The following is a 26,952-nucleotide window of genomic DNA, read 5'->3' on the forward strand; positions in this document are numbered from 1 at the left end:
TATATAAACAAATAAATACACGCTTATCAAAGTTGGTGAAGGTAAGTACTGTCGAGGAGACTTTCCGAACCTTATACTACGCCCAGGCAAGCTGTGGCTTGCATGGCCCCCAAGCTTTATGTGTTACTATATTTTGAAGTATTTTTTCATACCTAAATATTTTGAATATTTATTTTTATTAAATTTTTTCTTAATTATTTATGAACCACATTTCACAAAGCGACACAGGTCGAGCCCAGAAACCAGAATCTTAGACCCCCACTACGCCCGGGACTGGGGCCCATTCTGTCATCTTCATTTTCCATTGACTGGCTAAATCCATAGAGGATTCATTGGCTAGATTCATCGAAGGATAGCCAGTTCCTTGTGATAAGCAGTGACTGGCCCAAAAATCGGCCGAAATTTTTGAAAAAATTTTCGGCCCGAAAATCGGCCGAAAGTTTCGAAAAAAATTTTTGCCCCAAAAATCGGCCAAAATTTACGAAAAATTTTTTGCCGCGAAAATCGGCCAAAATTTTCGAAAAAAATTTCGGCTGATTTTCGGGCCGAAATTTGTTTCGAAATTTTCGTCTTTTTTTCGGGCCGAAAATTGTTTCGAAAATTTCGGCCGATTTTCGGGCAGAATATTACTAAGGCAAATGACCCCTGCCAGTCCATATTAATTCCAGTAAGATCAACCACCAGAAGTAGAAGCCAAAGAGAGACCCTTTGCATCAGCATAGGAGATGATGATGATGATGATGATGATGATGATAATGATGATGATATCTATCTTTACCAGTAATCATCATTATTATCATTGGAAAATAATGAAAGATGTCAAAGTAAACTTTCATACTAATAAAAATAAAAAAGGAAGAATTGCAAAAATATTATTATATATTGAGCAAGTAAAAGAACATTATCACCTGTGATGGCAAAGAGATCACTGTATTAATATTTGATTATTATCTGAAGAACACTCATAAGTTCCCCCAAAATGACAATGTTTATCAAAAGTAGGTTAAGTTAAGTTTAAATGATTATCATCACCGTCTCCTCGTACGCCTATTGACGCAAAGGGCCTCGGTTAGATTTCACCAGCTGTCCCTATCCTGAGCATTTGATTACACAGTAAATTCTTTCCTTATTGACAGCTACAAAAATCTCCATCAAAATACATTAGATTTTTTGACAATCAAAATTTGAAAGTCATTTGTATTTTAACAAACTATAAACTCGGGTCTTCTAATAGAAGAAGTTGGGCAAAACTGGAAATCACAAATATTTAAGTAATTTGTATTTTTCCTAACATACTTACCTAGAACTACTTTCTTAGGAGTTACTGGTAACTCTTTCCCAATCGGCCAGAATTTTGTGTAGTTTACCCTATTCCCATTTTCTATGGGGGTAACCTCAGGCGGAGTGACACGCGCCCTGAGGCGACCCGGGGTCGGAAAGCATGCTCGCTCAGGTCGTGCTCCTCGGTAAGTTTCAGGTCGCGACGTGATTACCATCTCGCCGCGCTCTCCGGAGAATCCTGTGCAGCAGAAGCCCTCCTTAGCTCTACCCCTAGCTCCCGACGTCAAGCTTGGTATGGAGCACATAGATATATTCTTGGCCGGCCTGGCAGACGCCCCTAGGAGCCAAAGTTCCTCGAAGCTGCTCCCTGGGCTAAGGACGCAGAAGAGGTTCTACGTGCCAGAAGGTCGTCAAGGAGGGCCCCGCGCAGTGGAGTCAGCAATCACCACGTTAAACCAGGGTGCCGCTGAAAACGAGGTATTTGTAGTCATTGGTGGGTTAAGGGTACAAAGCAGCCGGGGGTAACTTATAAACTATGGACCTTAGCACATGTTAGCCCAAGTCTTTACCATAAAAGCGCAAGAAGCTCCCCTCCACAAAAGGATGTAGGAACCACCTGTGTCCTAAACTGTATCCCTGGCAAGAGAACGTGTTCTCTTCATCTTGCTTGGAACGAACCTTCTTGAATATCTATAACAGATTATCGGCTGCCCCGGTGCGTAACCTGCTTCGCCTTCTAAAGTTGACACGAGTCCCGATGGCAGGGTTGTCGATCATCGATCAACGGGTGTCCATCAAACTCGGTTGCAGAGCTTGCAACATTAAAAGCTTCGCTTGCACTTCAAACAGATTGATAAGCAGGCGATTGCTTCCATAAAGGTCCTCGAGGCGGTCTGGTTCCCACCCCTTCTTGGGTTTATCTGTGAACAGCCACATCCCTTGAGGTGAAGAGAACTATCAAAGCGAGGTTTTGAAGTTCTCGTCCTTCAGGCAGACAACTTCGTCCTATGGATCCACCAGAACAAGACGGTAGGGAAATCAAAGGCTGCGGACCAGCGATGCTTCAAGCACGAAAGGAGCAATCACTGGTGGAGGAGCCACTGCCGAACAAATTTCCCGACGACAAAAGACGTCCCAGACGACGACATCGCTGCCTAGCCAGAAGTACTCGGTCTGCAAATACAATCGCCCGATGTGTTTAACAGGATACATTACTCCAGTACTCTCTCCTCTGCTTGGCCATGAGTCTGGGTTTCACCGATATATCATGATTATCAGACGATGGCAAAATGAAAGGAGCCTGGTTCAATTCTGGAGAACAACAGAATATTATTATTATTACTATTACTAGCTAAGCTACAACCCTAGTTGGAAAAGCAGGATGCTATAAGACCTACAAGGACTCCAACAGGGAAAAAATAGCCCAGTGAGGAAAGGAAAAAAGGAAAATAAAATATTTCAGGAAGAGTAACACCATTAGAATAAATATCTCCTATATAAACTATAAAAACTTTAACAAAACAATAGGAAGAGAAATAAAATAGAAGAGTGTGCTCGAGTGTACCCTCAAGCAGGAGAACTCTAACACAAGACAGTGGAAGGCTGTGGTAAGAATCCTCCAACCTGTTGAAGTATTCCCAGGCCAGACCAAGAACTGGAAAGGGTGATACATAGTCTGCATAGGAAGAGGGGACATTCTAATATTGATTGGGCTCATTTTCAGAAACTACACAGGCCTTGGCTTTTGAGTCCCAGAGGCTACAACGACACCGGTGTCTACGCCATCGGAGAGCAAGTGGCAGAACGTGACGCCAGACGACACGCTGTTGTCTCGTGCGAGAGAATGTGGTATCTCGTAGTTTGTGTGTGTGACGGCCGAGAGAAAGGTTATGACTCAAAGGCAGGATGCAATCAACTGAGTAACTTTATTAAAGAACACTCTCCTTTATATACAAAACCTCAAGGCAACAGGAAAATACATGTTCGAGAAACAGACAATGTTAGGAAAAACGCAGACATTTTATTCTGCTTCTTTTTAGTGTGAGGGAAGAGCGCAGATACAAGCATAATATATACAAAATAATTTATGTACGATCGTGTGACACACGGTTGGTACATGTGAATGCCGAGAGCATTCTTGAAAAGTCTCCTGTTCCAGTTCCCTTTCATGCAAACAAGCTGGAAGGTCTTGATGCATGTGAAGATCAAGGAGCATGGGAAAATGTCGGAGCATAGGAAGATCACAGTGTGCCAGCTCTCTGGACTGGGAGCGATGGGATGAAATGGGTAACAGTTGCTCTAGCTCTCTGGCAACTCAAAAATCTATCGCACATAGAATGAGCACAAGGTTTTGATCGCATGATTCCGGTTGTACCAATCACGTGGTGACCGATTGCAATTGAAACTAGAACGTGCACTCTGTAAAGCGCATACCTTCGCCCATATCATGTTGTATATCACAAGATTGGCAATTGGATTATGCACATTTTGGCACTAGTCCTACAAATCAGATAAAAGTTGGCCACGATATGGCAAAAAGACATATTCTACCTTTTTTGTGACCTTGGCCCTGACCTTTGACCCAATCACTCCGAAAATCTAATCAAATTGTCCTTGGATCATGACCAACCTTCCCACCAAATTTCATGAGATTTGATCAGATTTGAGTTATGTAAATCACCTTTGCACCGCCGCTACAGCAATAGATCTCATTTCTCGTACGAGCAAAAAGGGTGACTGTGGGTTCCCCTCCACTAGTACGTGGACTGGAATGCTGGAAGAGTTAGGAGAAAGGGTGACTGTGGGTTCCTCTCCACTAGTATGTGGACTGGAATGCTGGAAGAGTTAGGAGTGTTCTGTGACAGATCATGCAATGACGGAGAGCAAACAGACCGATCGCGTGATATCTCTCTTCCGTATAGCGAGCTAAAGCTCGCATAGTTACTGCTTACTAATAGTGAGAAGACAAACTTATAATAAGATGTATTGTATAGAGAGATTTGCGCTATTCTCACTGAACTTCTGTGATATACAAATCCTGAATGAGTGAGTGAAGTATCAAGCACTTAGGATGGCAAGCGAGCTAAGCGACTTCTACAGTTGGTGAATGTTTTGTTAGGCGCAAAGGAGAGGGAGGTATAGTGCGTACTCCCTCATTAGTTTGTTGTTCTTTGAGCTCCCCGTCCCCTAAACTCAATGGGGTGAGAGGTCAACCGTGCTAGTTAGGTTCGTCATTCTCGTCAATGAATAGAAGTTTCTTGTAAGAGTTTGATGAGACCAGGTCCCGAAGGTTCTGGCCTTAGAAAGCTCCATGACCTCTGTTGTGCTATGATGTAGTTCACAACCTCAAAGAGTTATAGCCTAGGGGTGGTTTCTTCCTTGTAAGAGGTTGAAACTAACAGATCCTGAAGGATCTAAGCTCTTTTGTGCTCAAAAGGCATGATGTAGGAGATAACACTCGGGAGATAAAGCCTACGACTCGTCGATGAAAGGCGGTGACCCATGCGGTCGACGTATATAACGAGACGGATTGTACCCTGAGGTTATGACGGCGAGTCACCTAACTCCTTCGCCATCAAGCTCTGAATCCAATTCCATCAGGGGAATCCTCCGAAGGGAAAACAATCAGATGGACACCGTCTCTCCCGCAGGAGGGAAAAGCAATCAACCTCTGTTGCCATTGTTGGAAATTCTCCTCGTAAGCGGGGAGATTGCTGGACAGCAGTTGGTGAAGGGTAACTCTCCCTCAAAAGAGAAAGTCATCCAACACCTGGTGAAGGTTAACTTTACTTCGGAAGGAGAGTCCAACACCTGGAGGAGGGCCCCCGGCTGCGTTCCACGCTTCCCGACAACGAGCACAGCTTAAGTTGAAGGTCGGCATCGAGTGTTGCCTGTGAAACGTAGCCGAAACTAGTTTCTGGGTTTCTCCCGACTGGAAGCTCCCAAAGGACTCAGTCTGCCTCCGCTCTCATTCCTACTCCAAAGCTATAGGAACGAAGGTGAGCAGAAGTAAAGAGTGTTACAGTACACGGAAACCATTCCATATTGAAGAAAAAAGAATATATCACAAATTATTAGTAATTTGTATTTTTCCTAACATACTTACCGAGAACTACTTTCTTAGGAGTTACCTGGAACCTCCTCTCAACCGACCAGAGTTTTGTGTAGTTTACCCTACTTCCGTTTTCTGTGGTGGTAGGCCTAGGCGGATGGATACGTGCCCTGAGGGCAATCTCGAGGCAGGCCTCATGTTAGCTTGGGTCTCGACCTTCAATAGAATATCTTACATTTTAGGTTCTTTATTAGGATTGTTAAACTGGGTACAGCGGAGGAGAACTGACAGCGTCCGCTCACCTCCGAGCAAAAATAAAAAGTGGTTTTGCCACTGTGAGTGTGAGCGGTTGGTCAGCCCCCAACTATCCCACACTAACTAGTGCTGGGGAGCAGCACCTCACTAAAAAGTTTTACGGCTAGTTTCAGCTGCCGCTGAAATATACCTCCATAGAAAACAGCCAAAAGGATTGTATTTGGTGCTGGAACAAACTGTACTGCCATGCGATCGCGAGAGAACCCTAAAAGACGTAAGAAAGACTCACCATGATGAGCCATGGACTCTCTCCTCGCAGCTCCAGAAATCTGTCGCTTAATTCGAGGACTCGGTTCGTGGCGCTTCCGAATGCACACACTGCGAAAGGAGAGAGACAGGTTACTTTAAAGTGTTTGAGTGTGGGTTTCTGATACGATATCTAATGACGATGATAATGATAATAGTAAAGTAATAATTATCATTATATGACAATACTAATTATGAGAATGGCAATAAAAATGATAATTGCCTTTAATGATAATACAAATGATAATGATAATAATAGCAGTACATTAATAATTATTATTAAATGATAACAATACTACTTATACGAATGCTAATAACAAAAATAATGATAATTGACTTCAATAATAATACAAATTATAATATTATTAACAATAATATTAATGAGAAGGATGCTAATAATAGTAATAATAAAAATAATGATAGAAATATAATAATAAAAAAATTTCTGACGAGGGAAAACAGTCATATGAGGAATTGCAGAACTAATACAAATTGAAACATCATCTTCTTTATTTACAGAACCTGATAATGGATAAATAATAATAATAATAATAATAATAATAATAATAATAATAAAAATAATTATAATCATTAAAATCTATTTTAATGTTGTTACTGTTCTCATGACATTCTATATTGTTATTCATTACTTCTTATACCTTATAAAGTCTATTTATTTCCTTGTTTCCTTTCCTCACTTGGCTATTTTTCCCTGTTGGAGCCCTTGGGATTATAGCATCCTGCTTTCCCAACTAGGGTTGTAGCTTAGCAAGTGATAATTATATAATCATTGACAAACACAAACAAAAATGTTCAAATTAATGTGTCTAATCAACTTTAGAAAAACTGCATCGCAATATACTTCCGAAAGTAACTCGTAATTTTCCTATACAAACCCTTTTAGCAGGAGACGGTTCAGGCCATTCGGTCGTTAACAAGAAGAGGGTAGTCTAAGACCCCTTTGACCTTAGGACTAACAAGCTGTTACAACCTGGGCCGGTACAACCCAGTTTCTGGGAATACCTAGATGGCAACAGAAGAGAATATCTCCCTATGAAGGGGACATACACAATGGACCATCCTCCCACTATCATTATTACTAGATAAGCTACAAGCCTATTTGGAAAAGCAGGTTACTCTAAGCCCAAGGGCTCCAACAAGGAAAGCAGCCCTATGAGGAAAGGCAATAAGGAAACAGATAGAAGAATGTGCCTTTGTGTAGAACTCTACCATAACTCGATAAAAGACCAGGGTGTAGAAGCTATGGCACTGCCCAAGACTAGTGAACAATGGTTTGATTTTGGAGTGTCATTTTTCTAGAACTGCTGACCTTAGCTAAGGAGTCTCTTCTATCCTTACCAAGTGGGAATTAGCCACTGAACAATTACAGTGCAGTAGTTAACACCTTGAGCACAGAAGAATTGTTTGGTAATCTCATTGTTGTCAGGTGTATGAGGACAGAGGAGAATGTGTAAAGAACAGGCCAGACTGTTCAGTGAAGGTGTAGGCAATGGAAAAATGAGCCCCAACCAGAGAGAAGGATCCAGTTTATTACTGTCTGGCCAGTCAAAAGACTCAAAAACTTAATTGCCGTTTGTATCTCAAATGGGTGGCTGGTTAGGTTAGGAAGAACGGTTACTGGGTTATGGAATTTACCGACACCAGAAGAAAACTTATCTGCCCTGTTGGGGTGCAGGGCTGGCTATGAATTCTGTTTAACAGCCACCACAAGGCCAAGGGCGAAAGTGGGTCATTTCCCAAAATAAGAAGGCCGACACCAATGACTTCGTGAGCTCTTGTCCGAGGCGTACGCTTGCTTGCTTCGTCGGACATTATGTATAATCGCTTGATCGCCTTACAAAGCCAGCAAGAAGCCTTGTCCCTTGTTCTAGGGTTGTGGAGGAATATGTGATAACATCACTAACTGGGGATTGGGGGTTTAAGGGAGCTTACAGGTCTATCGGGTCATAGCTTGGATGGAGAGGGGGCTTGGGAACTGATCATATGTAAATATGGTCAGTCTTTAAGGCATTGTCCTGCTTGATAAAGCAATGTCACTGTCCCTTGATTCTGCCATTCATGAGCAGCCTTTAAACCTTAAAAACTCAGCTCTCTCTGGACAAAAAAGTATCTCGGTCTCAGAGGGTTCAGGTTTCGCCCATCAACTCCAGCAGGACGATGACGGAAGCGACGACACAGTGTATCCCTTCCCGGCAATAGCCCGTCTCAATGCTCTAAAGTACAGAGCGAGGCCTGACACTTGGTGAGGATGTACGCAAAAGTGATGTGGGCAATCACGGCCCGGATCAGAGAGAGATCTCGCCTGTCACTCATCTCCTCTAAAATGGAAGGAGCGCACATGGGAGCTAGGTATCGGGCAGAGAGTAAATCCGGTAGTTAGGTAGATGGACCTTGTTCATGAAAGCACGCATGCGAAGTGCTCGTATGACCGCAGAGACCGAGCCTGTTCCCAGTCTCATATAGACGTCAACTCCTCGGTCCATGGACGATGGACTAGGAAAGAACGGCGGACAGGTGACCGTGGAAAGGTATCCCATGATCCTATAGTCACAGGGATACTGGTGATCCTACTCCAGATAAAAGAACACACGGCAACCGTTTCTCTTGTTGCTAAGAAAGTGGAGATCAGAGGTCAGTGATCTTGTTCCCGATAGCACGAACATGAGGAAACCAGATCTAGGACAGAGTGACGAGGAGACCAAGAATTGCGTTCCCAATTCGCAATCGTGCTTTAGAATGTTTTGTCATTTGCTGGTTCCTCTCATGCCCAGGTCTCTATCTCCCAAATGCAATGGAATCTCACAAGGAGGCATATTCCTTCCCTTCACAACTATAGTAACTGTGGTGAGAGACAGATATTCCTTTATCATCCTCTGTCTCATCTTGTTTAGTCTTTGCTGTGGCTTCTAAAAGAACATGTAGAAGACGTCATATCATCTCGAGCTCTGTCTCGTACCAAACCGAGCACTGGTAGTAGGAGCTTGCAATACTGTACCCACATACCGAGCAACCTTACCTGACTGGGTTGGTCCTTGGCATCGCGCCGTCTAACCCTTTAGCATACGAGGAGACTGAACAGAGCATCACGAGACTTGTGTTAGGATGAAGGCTGAAGTAATTATTCATTATTGTATGTTCATTTCCTTGTTTCCTTTCCTAACAGGGCTATTTTACCTTGTTGGAGCCATTGGGCTTATAGCATCCTGCTTTTCCAACTAGGGTTGTAGCTTGGCTAGTAATAATAACTATGATAACTGAGGTCAAGGATCGAGACAACTCATCGCCCTGTCGCATTCTTCGAAACAGCGGTGAGTTGGTAAGGCCCCTTCAACTGGACCTGTTTAGTTGACCTGTTTCTATACATTATCTACACTTTCACTAATTCAAAATAAAAGTAATGGGGCCTTTGTCACTGGTTGTAAAATTTCAAAAGTTACGACTGAAAAGCCACAAACACAAGACCACCACCTAACCTAAGGTTCCCCCACCTAACCGAAGGTTCCCCACCTAACCAGGTGCGACGTCCTTAGACCACCTTATCCTCGGCGTACCCTTTGACCAAGTCTCAAGGTAACACTAAATAATATTTTATGAACAGTAATACTAGCTTCATATTATCGTATATCAGACCAAGTTAAACAACATTTTCCCTGTCAAGAAAATCGATTTGACAATTAATAAGAAACTCCATGCCTATCCCAACAAACTAAATTCACCCCAAGTATATATTTACGTATAATACACACATTCATTCATACAGCATATGAAATGCAATACTACTGTATTACTTAAATTGGTTAATACAGCAGTGAGATGGTACGGGTGGTGAGCTATCCCTTTACCAATTGATTTCAAGTATTTTTAGTCATGTTTTTCAGTCTGAATTGATTGAAATTGGATCCAATGGACCATCATCGGGGCCAGGGAGTACCTTCAGAAATCTCCACTGTTGCTCCCCAAAGTCAATTATTATTATTGAAAGGAAGAGATTGACCAGCCCAATGAGTCAAGCTCGAATCTTACAGAGCTGGTGTCCACAAAGTCAAGCCGGCCATACACGCAAAGACAAAGCAGCGGGTGTTGTCCCCACTAGACTGGACGTACCCTACCGACTTGCCAGCTCATTTTAAGAACACTACATGGTTACGTTAATGTACTAAATTTTCTACGTTGGTACAACTCCTTTTGAAAGTGTACAAATGGTACAACATATTTTGAAGGTGCCAAATTTTGGTATTCTTAATTATTTTTTATTGCATATAAATCTATGAACTCTGACTTGGAAATAAATTAATGAAAGTCCGGCTCTCCCTATCGACTTTTACATGGCGGCGATTAAAGGCCTTCGTCTGCTACGGTGCTAACGTTATTCTTTTGAAGTCGTTATAGGACTAACTTTTCCACTTATCCATTTCAATCCGAGCGTCCAAATATCTACTGGGACCAATATACTAAAATGATTTTTGGACTTTTCTGGGGATTATCTCATGCTGATAAAAGACTACACTTTCAATCTAAACGTAATTCTTTCTGCGTTAATTTACAGACATTTGAAGAGGATTGTGTATAGCCTAATAAACAGAGAGAAACTTTGGCAGAGATATACATACCGGTAGGTTGCAAAAATAGAATTATCGGCAGCTACTTAATCTATAATCTGTCCCTATTATAATCCCTCGTTTTCTCCCATGAACTGTATTCTTTACACTTTTATTCTCATATTTTATCATACTTATTTTCAAGCAGAATACCGTGTGGTTTTAAAGACAAAATATACAAAAGGAAATAAAGTTTCAATAAATCATAACTTGAGCAATGAAATTCAAAATATTACAAACTTGTTTTGGAAATGGATAGTATGCCAGACGGAAAATTCAACCCAACTAACGCTACCGTACTCTTACCTTACACTGGGAGCTTTTAAATATCAGCAGCCAGTTCCTCACATGTGGATTAAAAATGAACATCAACTAACCTAAACTTTCTCCCCTAACCTAACCTACAAGCCTTGTCCTTACCTACTTACCAAATGGGGGGGGGCTAAAGCTTCCCTGCGACCCCCTTACACTGCCGTATTCTAAGTTAGCCGTAATCATACATACAGGTGGCCACTATCATACATACACCCCCTTACACTATGTTAGATTCATAACCAGTTTCAATACTATTAGGTGGCCGCTATCATACATACACCCTATGCAATCTGTTTATCATTTTAATAGCTGGGAAACCGTTCCGATCAAAAGTCTAAGGTATGGCCGCATAATACTGTAAGTGTCAAAATGGTGAGAAAACCCAGTCGCCATGCTAGTTCATCCCCCATACAACCCCCAGACTGGCATAGGATACTGCCAGTCTTGGCAAGACTGGCCTGCCCGATAAAACATGCTGAATAGATATAAGAACAAGCTAGTCTCGCCAGTTTGCCATTTTTAACCCTCATACATGATAAGATTTAGCCGGTTCATACCAATCACGGTAATATTTGGGAGGCAAGCCTTTACGTGTATGGCCTGCTTAAAGGTTCGGACAGAAACGGAGACATAGAAGGTAAAAAGCTGGATATAGAGCAAAGATCTTGTATTTATGGCTACGAAAGATTACGTATGACACAGATGCCTAAATACTATCAATTAATTTAAGACTCAAATCGTAAGCAATAGTTAATAATGCTGTATTTACATTCACAGTTGAATGGCTTCGCTAACAAATCAATAAAATTCGACAAATTCATACTTTAAATCGTATATAATTTCCTTTTCGGACAATATATCAGGGTGAATTGCCTCTCAAAATTTTATAAAATTATTTAAATATATAAAAATTACTGTGAAATGGGGTTGAAAATGTTAAAATTGTGATTTTACCCGAGAAATAGAGAAGTATTTTGAAGATTTCCATGGCGATGTCTTCTGCTAGACGCTTGAAGATGAACGTTTCGTTAGAAGATTGTCAGAAACAATAACAAACGTTGGAAACGTTTTTTCTGTTTAATTTAAAGTATTATATTATATTAAAGCTTTTTTACGTAATATTATCCATATTAAATAATTATATTATAAATATAAATTTAATTTTTACTCAAATATATTATTTCTATATCTAAAGTAATAATTTATATGATAATTATTACAGCGAAATACAAAACTTATAAGAACGAACGATTCATGATGCAGCCGACACGGGGCGAGCAATGGTCTGTCAGATGATTGGCTGACGGTAGGAGAAACGTTGGCACTTTATTTAACTCTATTTGAGATTTATGTTTAAATAAAGCTTTTATTCGCTATTTAATCTTTATATAGGTAGGTATGAAATAAATAGATTAATTATTAATATATAAATATTCTATTCTTATGTCTATAATTTAAATAATTACAATATTTGTTATAATTATAAGAATATTATACCAACTTTACGAAAAAAAAGCTTCAGGAGTCGATTCTCGAAAAATGGGAACCATAGCCAAAGATAATAAATTGCAAATCTTTAATGTTTTCCAAGTTATATCATATAAATTAATTGATATAATTAACGCATCAATAAATCATTTATTATTGTTATTAATAAATGATTTCATATGACGTTTCATAACGTGATAAAATCTAGATTTCTTAAATGTTCTTTTGAATGAAATACGTTTTTTGTCTTTTGTGTTTCCATTTCCAAATTTATATATAACGTTCGAGGAATCATACTGCATTACTGATTCATAATTATGATGCTACAAAAAAAAAAAACGTTTATAATTTAACGTCTGTAATAACTATATAAATAACTAACAAAATAGTAGGTATATTAAATCTTGTCAAATCCACATTATCGAAGCTCTTAAAAAACAAGAAAGTTTTCAGTTTCCTTTAGTCTTATTATAACCAGTCTTTCTTATATCTAGTGGGAGCTTTTTATTCTGTCTTTGGACTCATATTTGAAAGCTCTAGAACCTGCAGTAGACATATATCTAGGGTTCAAGAGCTTTTTATTCTGTCTTTGGACTCATATTTGAAAGCTCTGTCTTTGACCTCATATTTGAAAGCTCTAGAACCTGCAGTAGACATATATCTAGGGTCCAAGAGCTTTTTATTCTGTCTTTGGCCTCATATTTTAAAGCTCTAGAACCTGCAGTAGACATATATCTAGAGTCCAAGAGCTTTTTATTCTGTCTTTGGCCTTATATTTAAAAGCTCTAGAACCTGCAGTAGACATATCTCTAGAGTCCAATAAATTGAAATCATCTGTAACTATTCTCGTGTCTATACGATTTATTGGCTGCACAATATATAGCAATTCTCTCATATTTTGGACGTCCGGTTCTGATAACTTAAAACTCGAAACTATTATTATTATTATTATTATTATTATTATTATTATTATTATTATTATTATTATTATTATTATTATTATTATTATTATTATTATTATTATCAGCTAAGCTACCACCCTAATTGGAAAATCAGGATGCTATAAACCCAAGGGCTCCAATAGGGGAAAACAGTCCAATAAGGAAAAGAAACAAGGAAATAGATAAATTATAATTATACCATGTTTTCAATATAGTTCTCCTGTCTGCTTTTCAGCAGTTGAATTTCGCATTAATTAATTGAATTAAAACTTGCTATCTATTAAATATATTATTTCGTGTATAGATATTATTCTCTGTCACCGTGGTTTATTCTTTATGCATTTTGTATAAGATTCTTCATAATTCAGACCTTTTCCCCTAATATGCAAATTATCTTTTTAATATTATTTACTTTAATACATTTTAATTCCGTTATCTTGCTTTGGTATATTTTAATTTAGTTATTTGTTACTTGTTTATAGTTTAATAGTGCTAAAAGTTAGCTAATAATAATAACAACAACAATAATAATAATAATTATGATGCTGATAATAATAATAATAATAATAATTATTATTATTATTATTATAATATTAATAATAATAATAATAATAATGATAATTAATTATTATAACAATAATAATAATAATAATAATAATAATTAATTATTATAACAATAATAATAATATTATTATTATTATTATTATTATTATTATTATTATTATTAGCTAGGCTATATCCCTAGTTGGAAAAGCAGTATGCTATAAGCCTGAGGACCCCAGCAAGGAAAAATAGCCCAGTGAGGAAAGGATATAAGGAAATAGATAAACTACAAGAGAGATTTCTTTGCTTGAGGGTACACTCGAGCACACTATCTTGTTTCTTTTCCTCTCATTATTTTAAACTTTTTAGACTTGTTATTTGCAAGTTATTATAGTTTTATATATATATATATATATATATATATATATATATATATATATATATATATATATATATATATATATATATATATATATATATATATATGTGTGTGTGTGTGTGTGTGTGTGTGTGTGTGTGTGTGTGTGTATATATATATATATATATATATATATATATATATATATATATATATATATATATATATATATATATATATATATATATATATATATATATATATATATATATATATATATATATATATATATATATATTTTAATATTATTCTTAAACTTCTCTTGTAGGTTTTCCTTATTTCCTTTCCTCACTGAGCTATTTTCCCTGTTGGAGCCCTTGGGCTTATAGCATCCTGCTTTTCCAACTAGGGTTGTAGCTTAGCAAATAATAATAATAATAATAATAATAATAATAATAATAATAATAATAATAATAATAATAATAATAATAATAGTAATAATGATAATAATGAACAATTGAAATAAAATATTTTAAGAACAGTAACTACATTGAAATAAATTTTTCATATATAAACTACAAAAAACAAGAGGATGATGAGGTGCATTTTGGTAAACAAAACGAGATTATGAAATTTAAAATGCCATTTTCTCTAAAAAGAAAAGTATATAATGAGATAGTCTTACCATTATTAATTTATGCATCAAAAACTTGGAGCCATACTAATCCTTATAACATAAGCTAGTTACAACTCAGGGAGCTATGGAAAAAATAATGAAATAGAGCAACATGGATATGAGAGCACCAGCCACCCATGGAGATACAACCACTAAAGAGTTGTTGGCTCCTTTGACTGGCCAGACAGTACTACATTGGATCCTTCCCTCTAGCTACGGTTCATTCTATCTTTGAAAAATCAAAGCATTGTTCTCTAGTCTTGGGTAGTGACATAGCCTCTGTACAGAATACATAACACCATGACCTTCCACTGTCTTGGGGTAGAGTTCTCTAGCTTGAGGGTACACTTGGGCACGCTGTTCTATCTTATTTGTGTTCCTCTCTTTTTTTTTAAAGTTTTTTATAGTTTACATATGAAAGATATAATTTAATGCTGTTACTGTACTTAAAATTATTTATTTGGTTTATTATTTCTCCTGTAGTTTATTCCTTTCCTCACTGGACTGTTTTTCCCTGTTGGAATCCTTGGACTTATAGCATCCTGCTTTTCCATCTGGACACAGGCAGGACATATAATGAGAATGACAGACAATAGATAGACAGAAAGAATAAGAGAATGGGACCCTGGAAATTGTAAAAAGAATCAGAGGAAGGAAAAGAAGACAATGGATTGACGAACTAAGAAAGTTTGCGGGCGTGACTTGGCACAGAGAGTCATTAAACAGACGTAAGTGGAAGGATATATATATATATATATATATATATATATATATATATATATATATATATATATATATATATATATATATATATATATATATATATATATATATATATATATATATTAACCATGGAGATAACTTCATTTACAAATTATATATTAAGACATTTTATTTAATATAAATTCTTAGAAATAATTCACAATTTCAGTTTTAATTATATTGTTGATAAGAATATGGAATTAAAGTCATTAATGGCCAGATATTAATAGATAAATAACAAGATATTATCAATATTATTATTGATAAATAAATATAAAGATATTATCAATATTATCCTGTGAGTCATGGATATTTTTTATTCATTAAACAAAATAAAAAACTCAAGAAGGGTCTCATATTTTCCATGAAAAAACATATAAAATATATCTTTACATGAAAAATCTCTTCATAATTTATTCTTTATTTTATTTTATAAAATATTAACACAAAATATTGACTTGTAAAACTTATATTGTTAATTTAGTAAAAATATTTTAAGGTTTATTTCAGAATTACTATAACCCAGTCCTGTCTTAGCTTGTCATCGCTGAGCGATCACATAATGTTTTAAATATTTATAAAATTCTAAATAATCATAATTTTAGGTTGTTTTATGTTATAATATTAATAGAATAATTATTTTAATATTTTAAAATATATAAAATAGTTAAAATATTTTATTTTACTTAGTTTTTTAATGTTTTAAATATTTAGAAAATTCTGAATAGTTACAATTTTAGATTGTTTTATGTTATAAAATGAATAGAATAATTATCTAGATATTTTTAAATATATAAAATACTCAAAATATCTTATTTTACTTCGTTTTTTAATATTTCAGAGCGAAGTAAAATAGTGACTCATATTATTGGAATTTGTTATTGTAAATACGAGGGCAGAGCTCAGTTCCTTCGGCCTTGTACTCGCTTCACCAATCATGAAATTGCTCAAATAAAAAAGGACGAGACCGATTTGGTGTCCGGGCACCAATCTAGAATGGCTCTGGTGACTGTCCAAAGGTCTCCAAGTGTTAGTAGTTCACCTCCTTCCTCGGTAAGTCGAAATACGCCCTCGTAAGTATTCCCTCCGAAGTGTTCGACACTTCGAAGTTTTGTTTGACCGCTGACGGATTCTGACGAAGATGAGAATTGATTTTATTTTTGCTTGATATTTAATAATATTTTAAACCATTTTTACTTTTATAAACTTATTTTGCCGGTTTAATTCATTTGTATGACCCAGGAAGGCCCTGGTCTTGTTTACCGAACTTTAGCTTAGGGTATGTTTGGTAGCCTAACCTCTGACCCCAAATCCTAGTTATTGTATATAATTAATTGTTATATTATCCTGACCTAAAGCCAGGCTCACTGTAGGCTATTTTACTTGGCCAATGAGACGCGCGATACATCGGCACCATCCCGCTTGCTTTCCCGACAGGTTCGGTCCGCTGTACCACGGAATGTATACCATTCTATCAGCCTTAACCTAACCTACCCCTAGAGCCTTTGGAGCTTTGTACAGCAGCGGCCAGTTCCTCCTCCTTGTGTAAAAATCTACATCGAATAATCTAAACCTTCCTCCTTAACCTAACCTACAAGCCATGTCCTTACCTACCTTGGGGTGTATATATGATAGCGATCACGTGCATTTATGATGACGGCTGACTTAGAATAGGGCAGTCTGAGGGGAGTCGCAGGCCGTGTTAGGTTAATCGGTGAGGACACGGCTTGTAGGTTAGGTTAGGGGGGAAAGTTTATGTTAGTGGATGGCCATTTTTTATGCAAGCAAGAGGAACTGGCCGCTGATATACAAAGGCTCCCCTACTTTCCTGACAGGGAACGCCCCCCTGCGACGCCCCTTAGACTGCCGTATTCTAAGTCATGATACATACTGGTGTCTGTTGTTATACATACACCCTGGGCCTTTTATCTTACTAATTCTCAACTCGTGCTTCTTCATCTCGCTGTCCAACATAATTGAAAATATAATTTCCCTATTTGCACTTTGGAGAACTATCGGTAAAGTGAAAAACGTCATGGTAATATTACGGAAGAGTCCCACCCAGCGCCATTACCTCTTTCCAGTATATAGGAGCTTGATATTTTTCTTTTTTTCGCAAGCGAAGTGAGCCCACGGCGTAGTAAAAACCATTTGATTTCAGTAATATTTCGAGTTTAATTGTTTTTGCTACGCCGTGCGCTTGCCTCGCTTGCGAAAATAAAACCTCGATCTCCTATTTACTGGCAAGCGTTAATGGGGCTGGGAGGGATTCTACCCTAATCAGTTGTGTGAACTGATATCAATTCAGGTTAAATTCTCATGTTAAATTAAGTATATTTGTGGTGTTAAATCAAGATGAATTCTCATGTTGAATCTAGTGTATTTCTGGTGTTAAATGAAGTTAAATTGTCATGTTAAATCAAGTGTATTTCTGGTGTCAATTCAAGTTAAATTCTCATGTTAATTCAAGTATATTTCTGGTGTTGAGTCAAGATGAATTTTCATATTAAATTGAATGTATTTCTGGTGTTAAATCAAGTTTAAATATTAAGTCAAATTAAGTTGAATTCTGATTTTAAATCAAGTTGAATACTGGGAGCCTTTGCATATTAGCGGCCAGTTCATCCCACATGCATTAAAAATGGACACCAACTAACGGAAACTCCCCCCCCCCAACCCAACCTACAAGCCGTGTCATCATACATACAGGTGGTCGCTATTATTCATACACCCCGAATACTGATGTCGAATCAAGTGAAATTCTAATTTTAAATCTAATGGTTTTGACATGAAATCAAATTTAGTTCTGACGTCAAATGAAGTTGATCTCCAAACCCTTGTTCATCCACATTGAAATAGTGAAGAACTAAACCTTGGCAGAGGTTGGGCCGTCAACGCCGGTCACAGGGTGTACTGTAGGCATTGCTTAACCCTTTTACCCCCAAAGGATGTACTGGTACGTTTCACAAAAGCCATCCCTTTACCCCCATGGACGTACCGGCACGTCCTTGCAAAAAAATGCTATAAAAATTAGTTTTTCATATTTTTTGATAATTTTTTTGAGAAAATTCAGGCATTTTCCAAGAGAATGAGACCAACCTGACCTCTCTATGACAAAAATTAAGGTTGTTAGAGCAATTTAAAAAAAATATACTGCAAAATGTGCTGGGAAAAAAATAACCCCCTGGGGGTTAAGGGTTGGAAATTTCCAAATACCCCGGGGGTAAAAGGGTTAAGCTTCTTTGCGGAGTGTCCTTTCGGCCCCTACCATCGCCCACTTTTTACTCTTTCACTTCACCTTGGTTCTTGCTTTCCATTCCCTTCCTAACCTTTTGCTTCATGATCTTCTATCCTGTCTGCACTGAATAGTCTTCTCAGCACCTATACCTGGATGTATACCATAAGTAACGTTGATAGTGGTTATAATTTTATTTGTTTCTAATTGTTTTTACTGGTGATGATTAAAATAAGATTAATAAGGGTAACAACTATTTGTTCTTGCACCAATACAAACTTCCGTCTTTTAATGCGAGAATGATTTTGGCGAAGCTTGAAATGGTCATTTAGACTTTTAACAAGGCAATTATGATAGAACTTCAAAAGTTCAAACTTGTAGCAAATGTTTTTTTATGGTGAACAGGCTATCATAAGTCTTTTTATAATTTATTTATGAAATATGTTTCGATGTTTTTCTTGTTTTTAAAACATTTTGATTTCATTATTTCTCAGATTGTTTACTTATTTCCTTATTTCCATTCCTCACTGGGCTATTTTTCCCTGTTGGAGCCTTGGGCTTATAGCATCTTGCTTTTCCAAACTAGGGTTGTAGATTAACTATAGTCCATTTCTTTTAGCGAGGCATATTTGCACCGACTCGCAGCGGTGCCCTTTTAGCTTGGAAAAGTTTCCTGATCGCTGATTGGTTGGACAAGATAATTCTAACCAATCAGCGATCTGGAAACTTTTCTGAGCTAAAAGGGCACCGCTGCGTGTCGGTGCAAATATGCCTCGCTAAAAGAAATGGACTATAGTAATAATGATTATGGCTACTGGTTGGTGTAGGGTAGGCTCCGCCCCCTTCTCAGGCAGAGCTACCCCCACTTCGATTTCGGCTGCCGTAGAGTACAGGCATACTTTTCAGTGTCCTTGTTTCTGTCTGTTTTTATAATTTAGTTTTTGTTTTCATTCGTATGGAAGAAGAGAAGCTTGTTTAGTTGTCTCTCAGTAACTTTGACAGCTTTTTTTTCCTAATGGTAAATACGTAATAATCCCTGCCTGGCAATTAGCAGGACTGGGGTTCAAGAACACTGAAGGTCCATCGTTTTTTGCAGTGTCTGCAACCTCATCATTCTGCCTGCTGAGTCATTAGCAGTCATTGCCTGGCCCTCCCTGGCTGTAGTTTGGGTGAAGAGGGCCTTAAGCCCTGATTATATGTTACTGTCCCTTGCCTCTGCCATTCATAAGCGGCCTTTAAACCTTTAATGTGGTCTAGCGATGATAACAACAAAGTGAAGCTGATGAAATTAACATTTCTTTGCTTTCTTTTTTCTATGAGTGTGCCGAGAGATCTTCATTTTCCGGGGATTTTATGGAAGTAGATAAGCATGCGTCATTGTTCCAGTAACTGAGACAGTTTTTTTCCTGTTAGTAAATGCATGGTGTCTCGTATGCCAGGCAATCAGCACTGTTTACAGTCTCCAAGTTCACCACTTGTCTATACTTCGCTTTTATTTATTTTCTCGTCTTGACGTCCAACTACTTTCAACCTTCCAATATTTTGCAATTGCCGGTTTTTCCCCTGGTTGTGTCGTGACAACGCATCGCCTCCCAGGCCCCAATGCCTGTCCATACATGACAAATTTATATGAATCAACACTTCCACATCTGTTGTACTTTGGTATCAACAATGAGAAAGGTTTTGTATCCTTGAGGCAGATAGTAGCAGGTTTCAGTTTTGGGGGGCTCTGAATGGGGTCCCAGGCACCAGTTCTTGATCGTATAGGGCAAATTTGTGTTAATTCGTCCTCCCATATCTGGGTCCAATGTGACGAGAGAGGTCTGTGTCTGTGTAGCACTATGATAATAGGAAAAAATTCTATTTTGTAAAGACTGATTGATGTGGAAAGTTATGAGAAGGTCCTCAGCTTTTAAATGTTCGAAGATACAAACGCAATCGCAATTGAAATCATAATGAAATACTTTAATAAATCAATACAGTGAACCCTCGTTTATCGCGGTAGATAGGTTCCAGACCCGGCCGCGATAGGTGAAAATCCGCGAAGTAGTGACACCATATTTACCTATTTATTTAACATGTATATTCAGACTTTTAAAACCTTCCCTTGTACGTAGTACTGTTAACAAACTACCCTTTAATGTACAGAACACTTAATGCATGTACTACAGTACCCTAAACTAAAACAGGCACAAATATTAAAGGCGATTTTATATCATGCGTTTCCTAAACACGCCAAAAAGCACGATAAAAAATGGCAACTAATGTTTTGTTTACGTTTCTCTGATCATAATGAAGAAACAAACGCATTTACTGTACACATCTGTGTATAGGTTAGTTTTTGCATCGATTATATTGATTATTCAGTACAGTATGTTGATTTTGTTATTACCAATATGTATATATATATGGGTTATGAAAAAAATCCGCGATGGTCGAACCGCGAAGTAGCGAGGGTTCACTGTATACAGTATAATTTAATGGAGTGAGCAATATATTTGCAATATAAAAAGGGACTAATTTTTGACTTGCAGTTGAAAATCGTAGGCGTGTTAGGAGAAGCATAAATAGAACCAAAATTTAAGAAAATTAGACTTTACAAAACATCTTGGAACCTATTGCATTATTAAGCTGAGGACTTTCCTGTACAGTTTATTTGTCCGATTAATTCAAAGTATGAGACCGTCACTCTCTCCTTCTCTTTCAGGAATACGGAAGTTCGTGTCATTCGTCCGAAGAGGAGGACCACAGGTTTAGCAGGTGAGAGATCCCTCGGTCTTTCCTCTCTCATAACTTGTACGGGACTCGTGTGTTACTGAGGCAACTTCCCGATGATAATGACCAAGTCGATATACGTCATTTAGTCGTATTCTTCACTAATCATTTTCTTCTATTTTTTCAGCCTGAGTGAATACTATTTCGCTGTCAAAGGTTAGTTCGGTTTATCAGTGTCCTGAAAAACTTAGTGAATGAAAGATAGGTCTTTGTAAGATTAGCACATATGAATACTGAAATGAAACAAGATGGAGTTCATGTTTCTCTTCTTTTAGTTTTTTAAATTGGTTGTATAAGAGATAGGTCCTGTTCTTGTGTAAAAGATAGATTCTTGTACCGTACTTCATACTTATAAGTTAACATATCTGTTAAAGATAGAATCACAGTGATATAGAAATCGTCACATAATCATACATAGTCATTTTGCTATTTTGAAATTTACCTCCTTTCCATCTATGTCCGCAGATTTTTAAAATTTCCATTTTTCGCAGGTTTTGCTGTTTTACTCCCCAAAAATGAATGCCAACTCGGCCGTGGCCGAAGAACCGCGACGGCCCCGTCTGATATCCAGACCCACTTACAGGGGATGCTACACCTTCTCTGTCAAGGGGACACTATGCATATGGTAAGAAATTGTGGTTTGGGGAAGTACAGTATGTTCTTTTAGGCATACGTCGTACGATTGGCAGTGTCTGTCGATTTGTTCCTATGTGTATACAAACCCTCAAAACTAGAACTGGCTGTTAAGCTTCCAACAGCGTAAACGCAGCTGGCCCTAAGGTGGTCGGTAAACCCCCCCCCCTCTCCTCAGAAACTAGCGTTACGTTCACTTTGACTTCGGCTACAGGAGGGCGCCGGCGTGCTTCTTGTCGTCTGTATCGGACCGTTTTAACCTTTTGCCTTTTCTTTCAGTTCGAATAAATTGTCTTGCTGTTATAGTCAAGGGATATGCAATGTGTTTTGTGGTGGCCCATTGGAAACTTCTCTGCCTAGCATTCTGCGGGACTGGAGTTCAAGTCGCCTCAAGCTCGAAAATATCTAGCAGTGTCCGCAACCTCACCATTCTTGCGAGCTAAGGATGGAGGTGTTTGGGGGAGCCTATACGTCTACTTGTTGAGCCATCAGCAGTCATTGCCTGTCCCTTCCTGGTCTTAGCTGCGGTGGAGATGGGTCATGGATGTTGGTCATGTGGATATGTGGTCAGTCTGAAGGGTATTGTCATTGTCCCTTGCCTCTCCCAATTATGAGTAGCTTTTAGACCTTTAATTGTCTTACAGATTTTCTATGCTACTTGCCATTATCTTAATGACTTGTTTCTATATGTTGATGCTCTATCCCTCGCGTGCGGTCATGCTATGACGCCGTGAACCCGAGGAATTGGGTTTTCCTTTACCCTTTCGTTTACATTGTCAGACAAGGAGGTCCTCCTTCAGTGTCTGCCGATCCCAGAGTGCACTAGGGACGTGTCACCCGTCTGTGCTGGTTTGGTCTCTTCCCTGAGAAGGTGTCAACACAGACCCGCATGGCCTCTGAGAAGAGAAACTTTGAGTTCTCCCTTTTCCTTTTGTCGCTCGCTGCGACTTCGCTGCAAGTTCCGAGAAGAATGAAAAGATTATCTTCGTAGAATGGTAGGAAGCGTGATTAATGGGATTTTTGTATTCTTAGTTCATATATGAAAGATATATTTCAATGTTGTTGCTCTTCTTAGAAAGTTATTTTAATTATTCATTACTTCTCTCGTACAGTAGTTTTATTTCCTCTTTTTCTTTCCTCACTGGGCTACTTTTCTCTATTGGAGCCCTTGGGCTTATAGTATCCTGCTTTTCCAACTAAGGTTTTAGAGTAGCAAGTAGTAATAATAATAATAGTAATAATTTGGAACCTCGCTTCTTGCGTGAATGCCGAGAGTAATCGCATATCGGGAACATTAACACCCAACACTAGTGAGGTGTATAAATACTCGGTGTGGGTGTTTTAACACCTTTTACCTCGGCCCAGTCTCTTGCCAGGAGGAGGGGGCCCAAGAGTTGTCGCATATCGGGAGGAAACGATCGATTCCCATCTCTTTGGGAGAGTGAAAGGCAGTGGATGCCAGTACCTTTTCAATTGGGGAAAGTCCCATCCGAACAGAAGGAAGAAGTCACTGAAGCACGGCACATCGACCGATCCCTCTACATGGTTTCGCAGTTCCTCTACGTGGTTTCGTAGTCCCTCTATGTGGTTTCGTAGTCCCTCTTCATGGTTTTGTAGCCCCTCTACGTGGTTTCTTAAGTCCCTCTTCATGGTTTCGTAGTCCCTCTACATGGCTTCGTAGTCCCTCTTCATGGTTTCGTAGTCCCTCTACATGGGTTCGTAGCCCCTCTCCATGGTTTCGTAGTCCCTCTTCATAGTTTCTTAGTTCCTTTACATGGCTTTGTAGCCCTTCTATGTGGTTTCGTAGTCCCTCTATGTGGTTTCGTAGTCCCTCTTCATGGTTTCGTAGCCCCTCTTCATGGTTTTGTAGTCCCTCTTCATGGTTTCGTAGTCCCTCTACATGGCTTCGTAGTCCCTCTTCATGGTTTCGTAGTTCCTCTACATGGGTTCGTAGCCCCTCTCCATGGTTTCGTAGTCCCTCTTCATGGCTTCTTAGTTCCTTTACATGGCTTTGTAGCCCCTCTATGTGGTTTCGTAGTCCCTCTACATGGTTTCGTAGCCCCTCTATATGGTTTCGTAGCCCCTCTATGTGGTTTCGTAGCCCCTCTATGTGGTTTCGTAGTCCCTCTACATGGTTTCATAGTACCTCTACGTGGTTTCATAGTTCCCTCTACATAGTTTCTTAGTTCCTCTACATGGTTTCGTGGTCCCTCTACACGGTTTCGTAGTCCCTCTACGTGGTTTCGAAGTTCCTCTACATAGTTTTGTAGTCCCTCTACATGGTTTTGCAGTCCCTCTACGTGGTTTCGTAGTCCCTCTACATGGTTTCATAGTTCCTCTACATGGTATTGTAATCCCTCTACATGGTTTCGTAGTACTGTACCCAAACCATCCCAGGGAGACCAAACACACGAGCACTATAGATGAGGATGTTGACAGGAGTCGTCTTCCCTCTGTTGCCTCTGGACGTTCCCAAGACGCTCCGGTGACTCCAGCGCAAGGGGCCACTTTGTTCTGGGACTCGAAATCCGCTTGCTGAGCAGTCTCTTGATAGACTTTGCCTCGACCCGGAGCTCGACATTTCCAAAGAGGCAGAAGGGAAAGACCTCTCTGACATTGATTATTTGGATCTTGAAAGAATACAAGAGAGAGGAATGCACTCAAAGTCTAACAAATGGTTCTCTGGGGTTTCTGGTTGGTGGAAAAGTCGACTGGGTACCACTAGCTGGTCTTTCAGTTTCAAAAGGAAGACGACAATTACAGCATGATCTGCCGTCAGGGAAACGAAAAGTACCACATGTTCTGCTATTAGAGAAATGGCAGCCACCTCATGGTTTCCCGTCAGAGAAATTGTAACTATTGTATGGTCTGCCATCGAGGAAACTGCAACTACCGTTCGGTCTACCGTCAGAGAAACGATAATACTGCTCTGTCTGCTATCAGGAAAACACTTCTCGCACTCGATGAACCAGAAGTTAAAGTACGCCAAGATAGCTATCCTTCGGTCCGTTATAATTATTTCCACCTCAAAACCAGAGTTTCAGACGGACCTTCAGCATGAACGGTTGCGCTCAACTTTCTGGTACCTATTCCTTGAGACTCCTCTGGGGATCTCTCAACAATTGGCTGATCCTATCTCTCTCCAGGAGGCAACCCTAGTTGGAAAAGCAGGATGCTATAAGCCCAAGGTCTCCAACAGAGAAAAACAGCCCAGTGAGGCGAGGAAATCAATAAACTAAGAAAAGTAATGAACAAAGTAAATATATTTCAAGAACAGTGACATTGAAATATGTCTCTATGAAGAGACATAAAAACATTCTTTGCAAGTTTGAACTTTTGAAGTTCCACCGAAGGAAAGGATTTCTGCTTCACAGACCCCTTTGGGATTTGGCGAGCGGGTACTCACCTGGGCAGCCGACAACGTGATAGAATTGTACGCTGGGTCCATTCCGGACGAGAGGAATATCTTACCAGACACGCTGAATCCCCAGGGATACAGAGTAGGTAAAAGGCTTCTTATTCTTCGGGTGTTACCATCAGATGACCCATCCTCAGAGTTGATTCAGAACTCCAGATCTAGAATATCTTCCTGGAAGTTGCACTTGCATTCTAGGGACGCCAACGGCATTTGGGTCACCTTCTGAAAGACCAGTTCCTCTGGATACCTCGCCTTCTCAGTCAGCTTACTGGATTTACTGATTACCAGAAGGTTCTCGACTCACAAACCTTCAGAAATACACAAATCCAACGGAAATCACCAGTTTCAGATGTTGTTTTCAAAAGTTCGTAATAAAATACTGTTATAAAACAATAGTATATAATTTAAGACAGTAAGAATAACATTGGCAATATGAACTGCGACTCCTTGTTGATTTTTGCAGCTGAAAATTATAGGCCTGTGAGTTAGGTGAAGCAGACACTAGGGCAGAATGTAACTAAATCCGACCTACAAATAGCATCTTGGAACCTGTCAAGTTCGTAAATGGAGGATTTTTGTACTCAGAAGTCCGTGGATGATTTAGATTCCGGCTGACATCGACGGCTACTAAGTGCGGCACTCCGTGTGGCATTCGGATTTGACGATGCGCCGGTAGAACTGTCATACTTCTGCTAGTGGCCCTTTTAGAAGGTGTACTTCTTTGGGCAGAACATTTCTCTAATTATTATTATTATTACTAGCTAAACTAGAGTGCGGGGAGCAGTCACTCCCCCCAGCTGCTGCTGCCGCCTCTGGTGCCTTAGATGACCGTGGAGGTAGCAGCAGTAGGGGATTCAGCATTATGAAGCTTCATCTGTGGTGGATAATGTGGGAGGGTGGGCTGTGGCACCCTAGCAGTACCAGCTGAACTCGGTTGAGTCCCTTGTTTAGGCTGGAGGAACGTAGAGAGTAGAGGTCCCCTTTTTTGTTTTCATTGGGGGAAGAGCCTTGGTATATGTATGTATGTACTAGCTAAACTACAGCCCTAGTTGGAAAAGCAGGATGCTATAAGCCCAAGGGCTTCAACAGAGAAAAATAGCTCAGTGTAATTCTCCTTATCTTCCTTTGTCTTCTCAGTCTCCGCAGTATAAGGCTTTAACTAGACCTGAGATGGAAGCCCTCAGACCTTTTTTCCCCTTCGGAGGATCAGCCTGGGCTTGGAAGTAGCTTCGAACAATCTTCCCTCTTGAGGAACTCGTTGCTCGAGTCACGGGGTCTCTCGTGCGGACCCTCCCG

At 39.0% G+C, this 26,952-nt stretch overlaps 1 pseudogene; it reads left to right on the top strand.

Annotated features, from left to right (window-relative positions):
• The first annotated feature begins 16,479 nt into the window (after positions 1-16,479).
• LOC137633715 (uncharacterized) overlaps positions 16,480-26,952 on the top strand; it is a 196,510-nt pseudogene continuing 186,037 nt past the window's right edge.

The sequence above is a fragment of the Palaemon carinicauda genome, chromosome 43, assembly GCF_036898095.1.
Source record: "Palaemon carinicauda isolate YSFRI2023 chromosome 43, ASM3689809v2, whole genome shotgun sequence".
Lineage (NCBI taxonomy): Eukaryota > Metazoa > Arthropoda > Malacostraca > Decapoda > Palaemonidae > Palaemon > Palaemon carinicauda.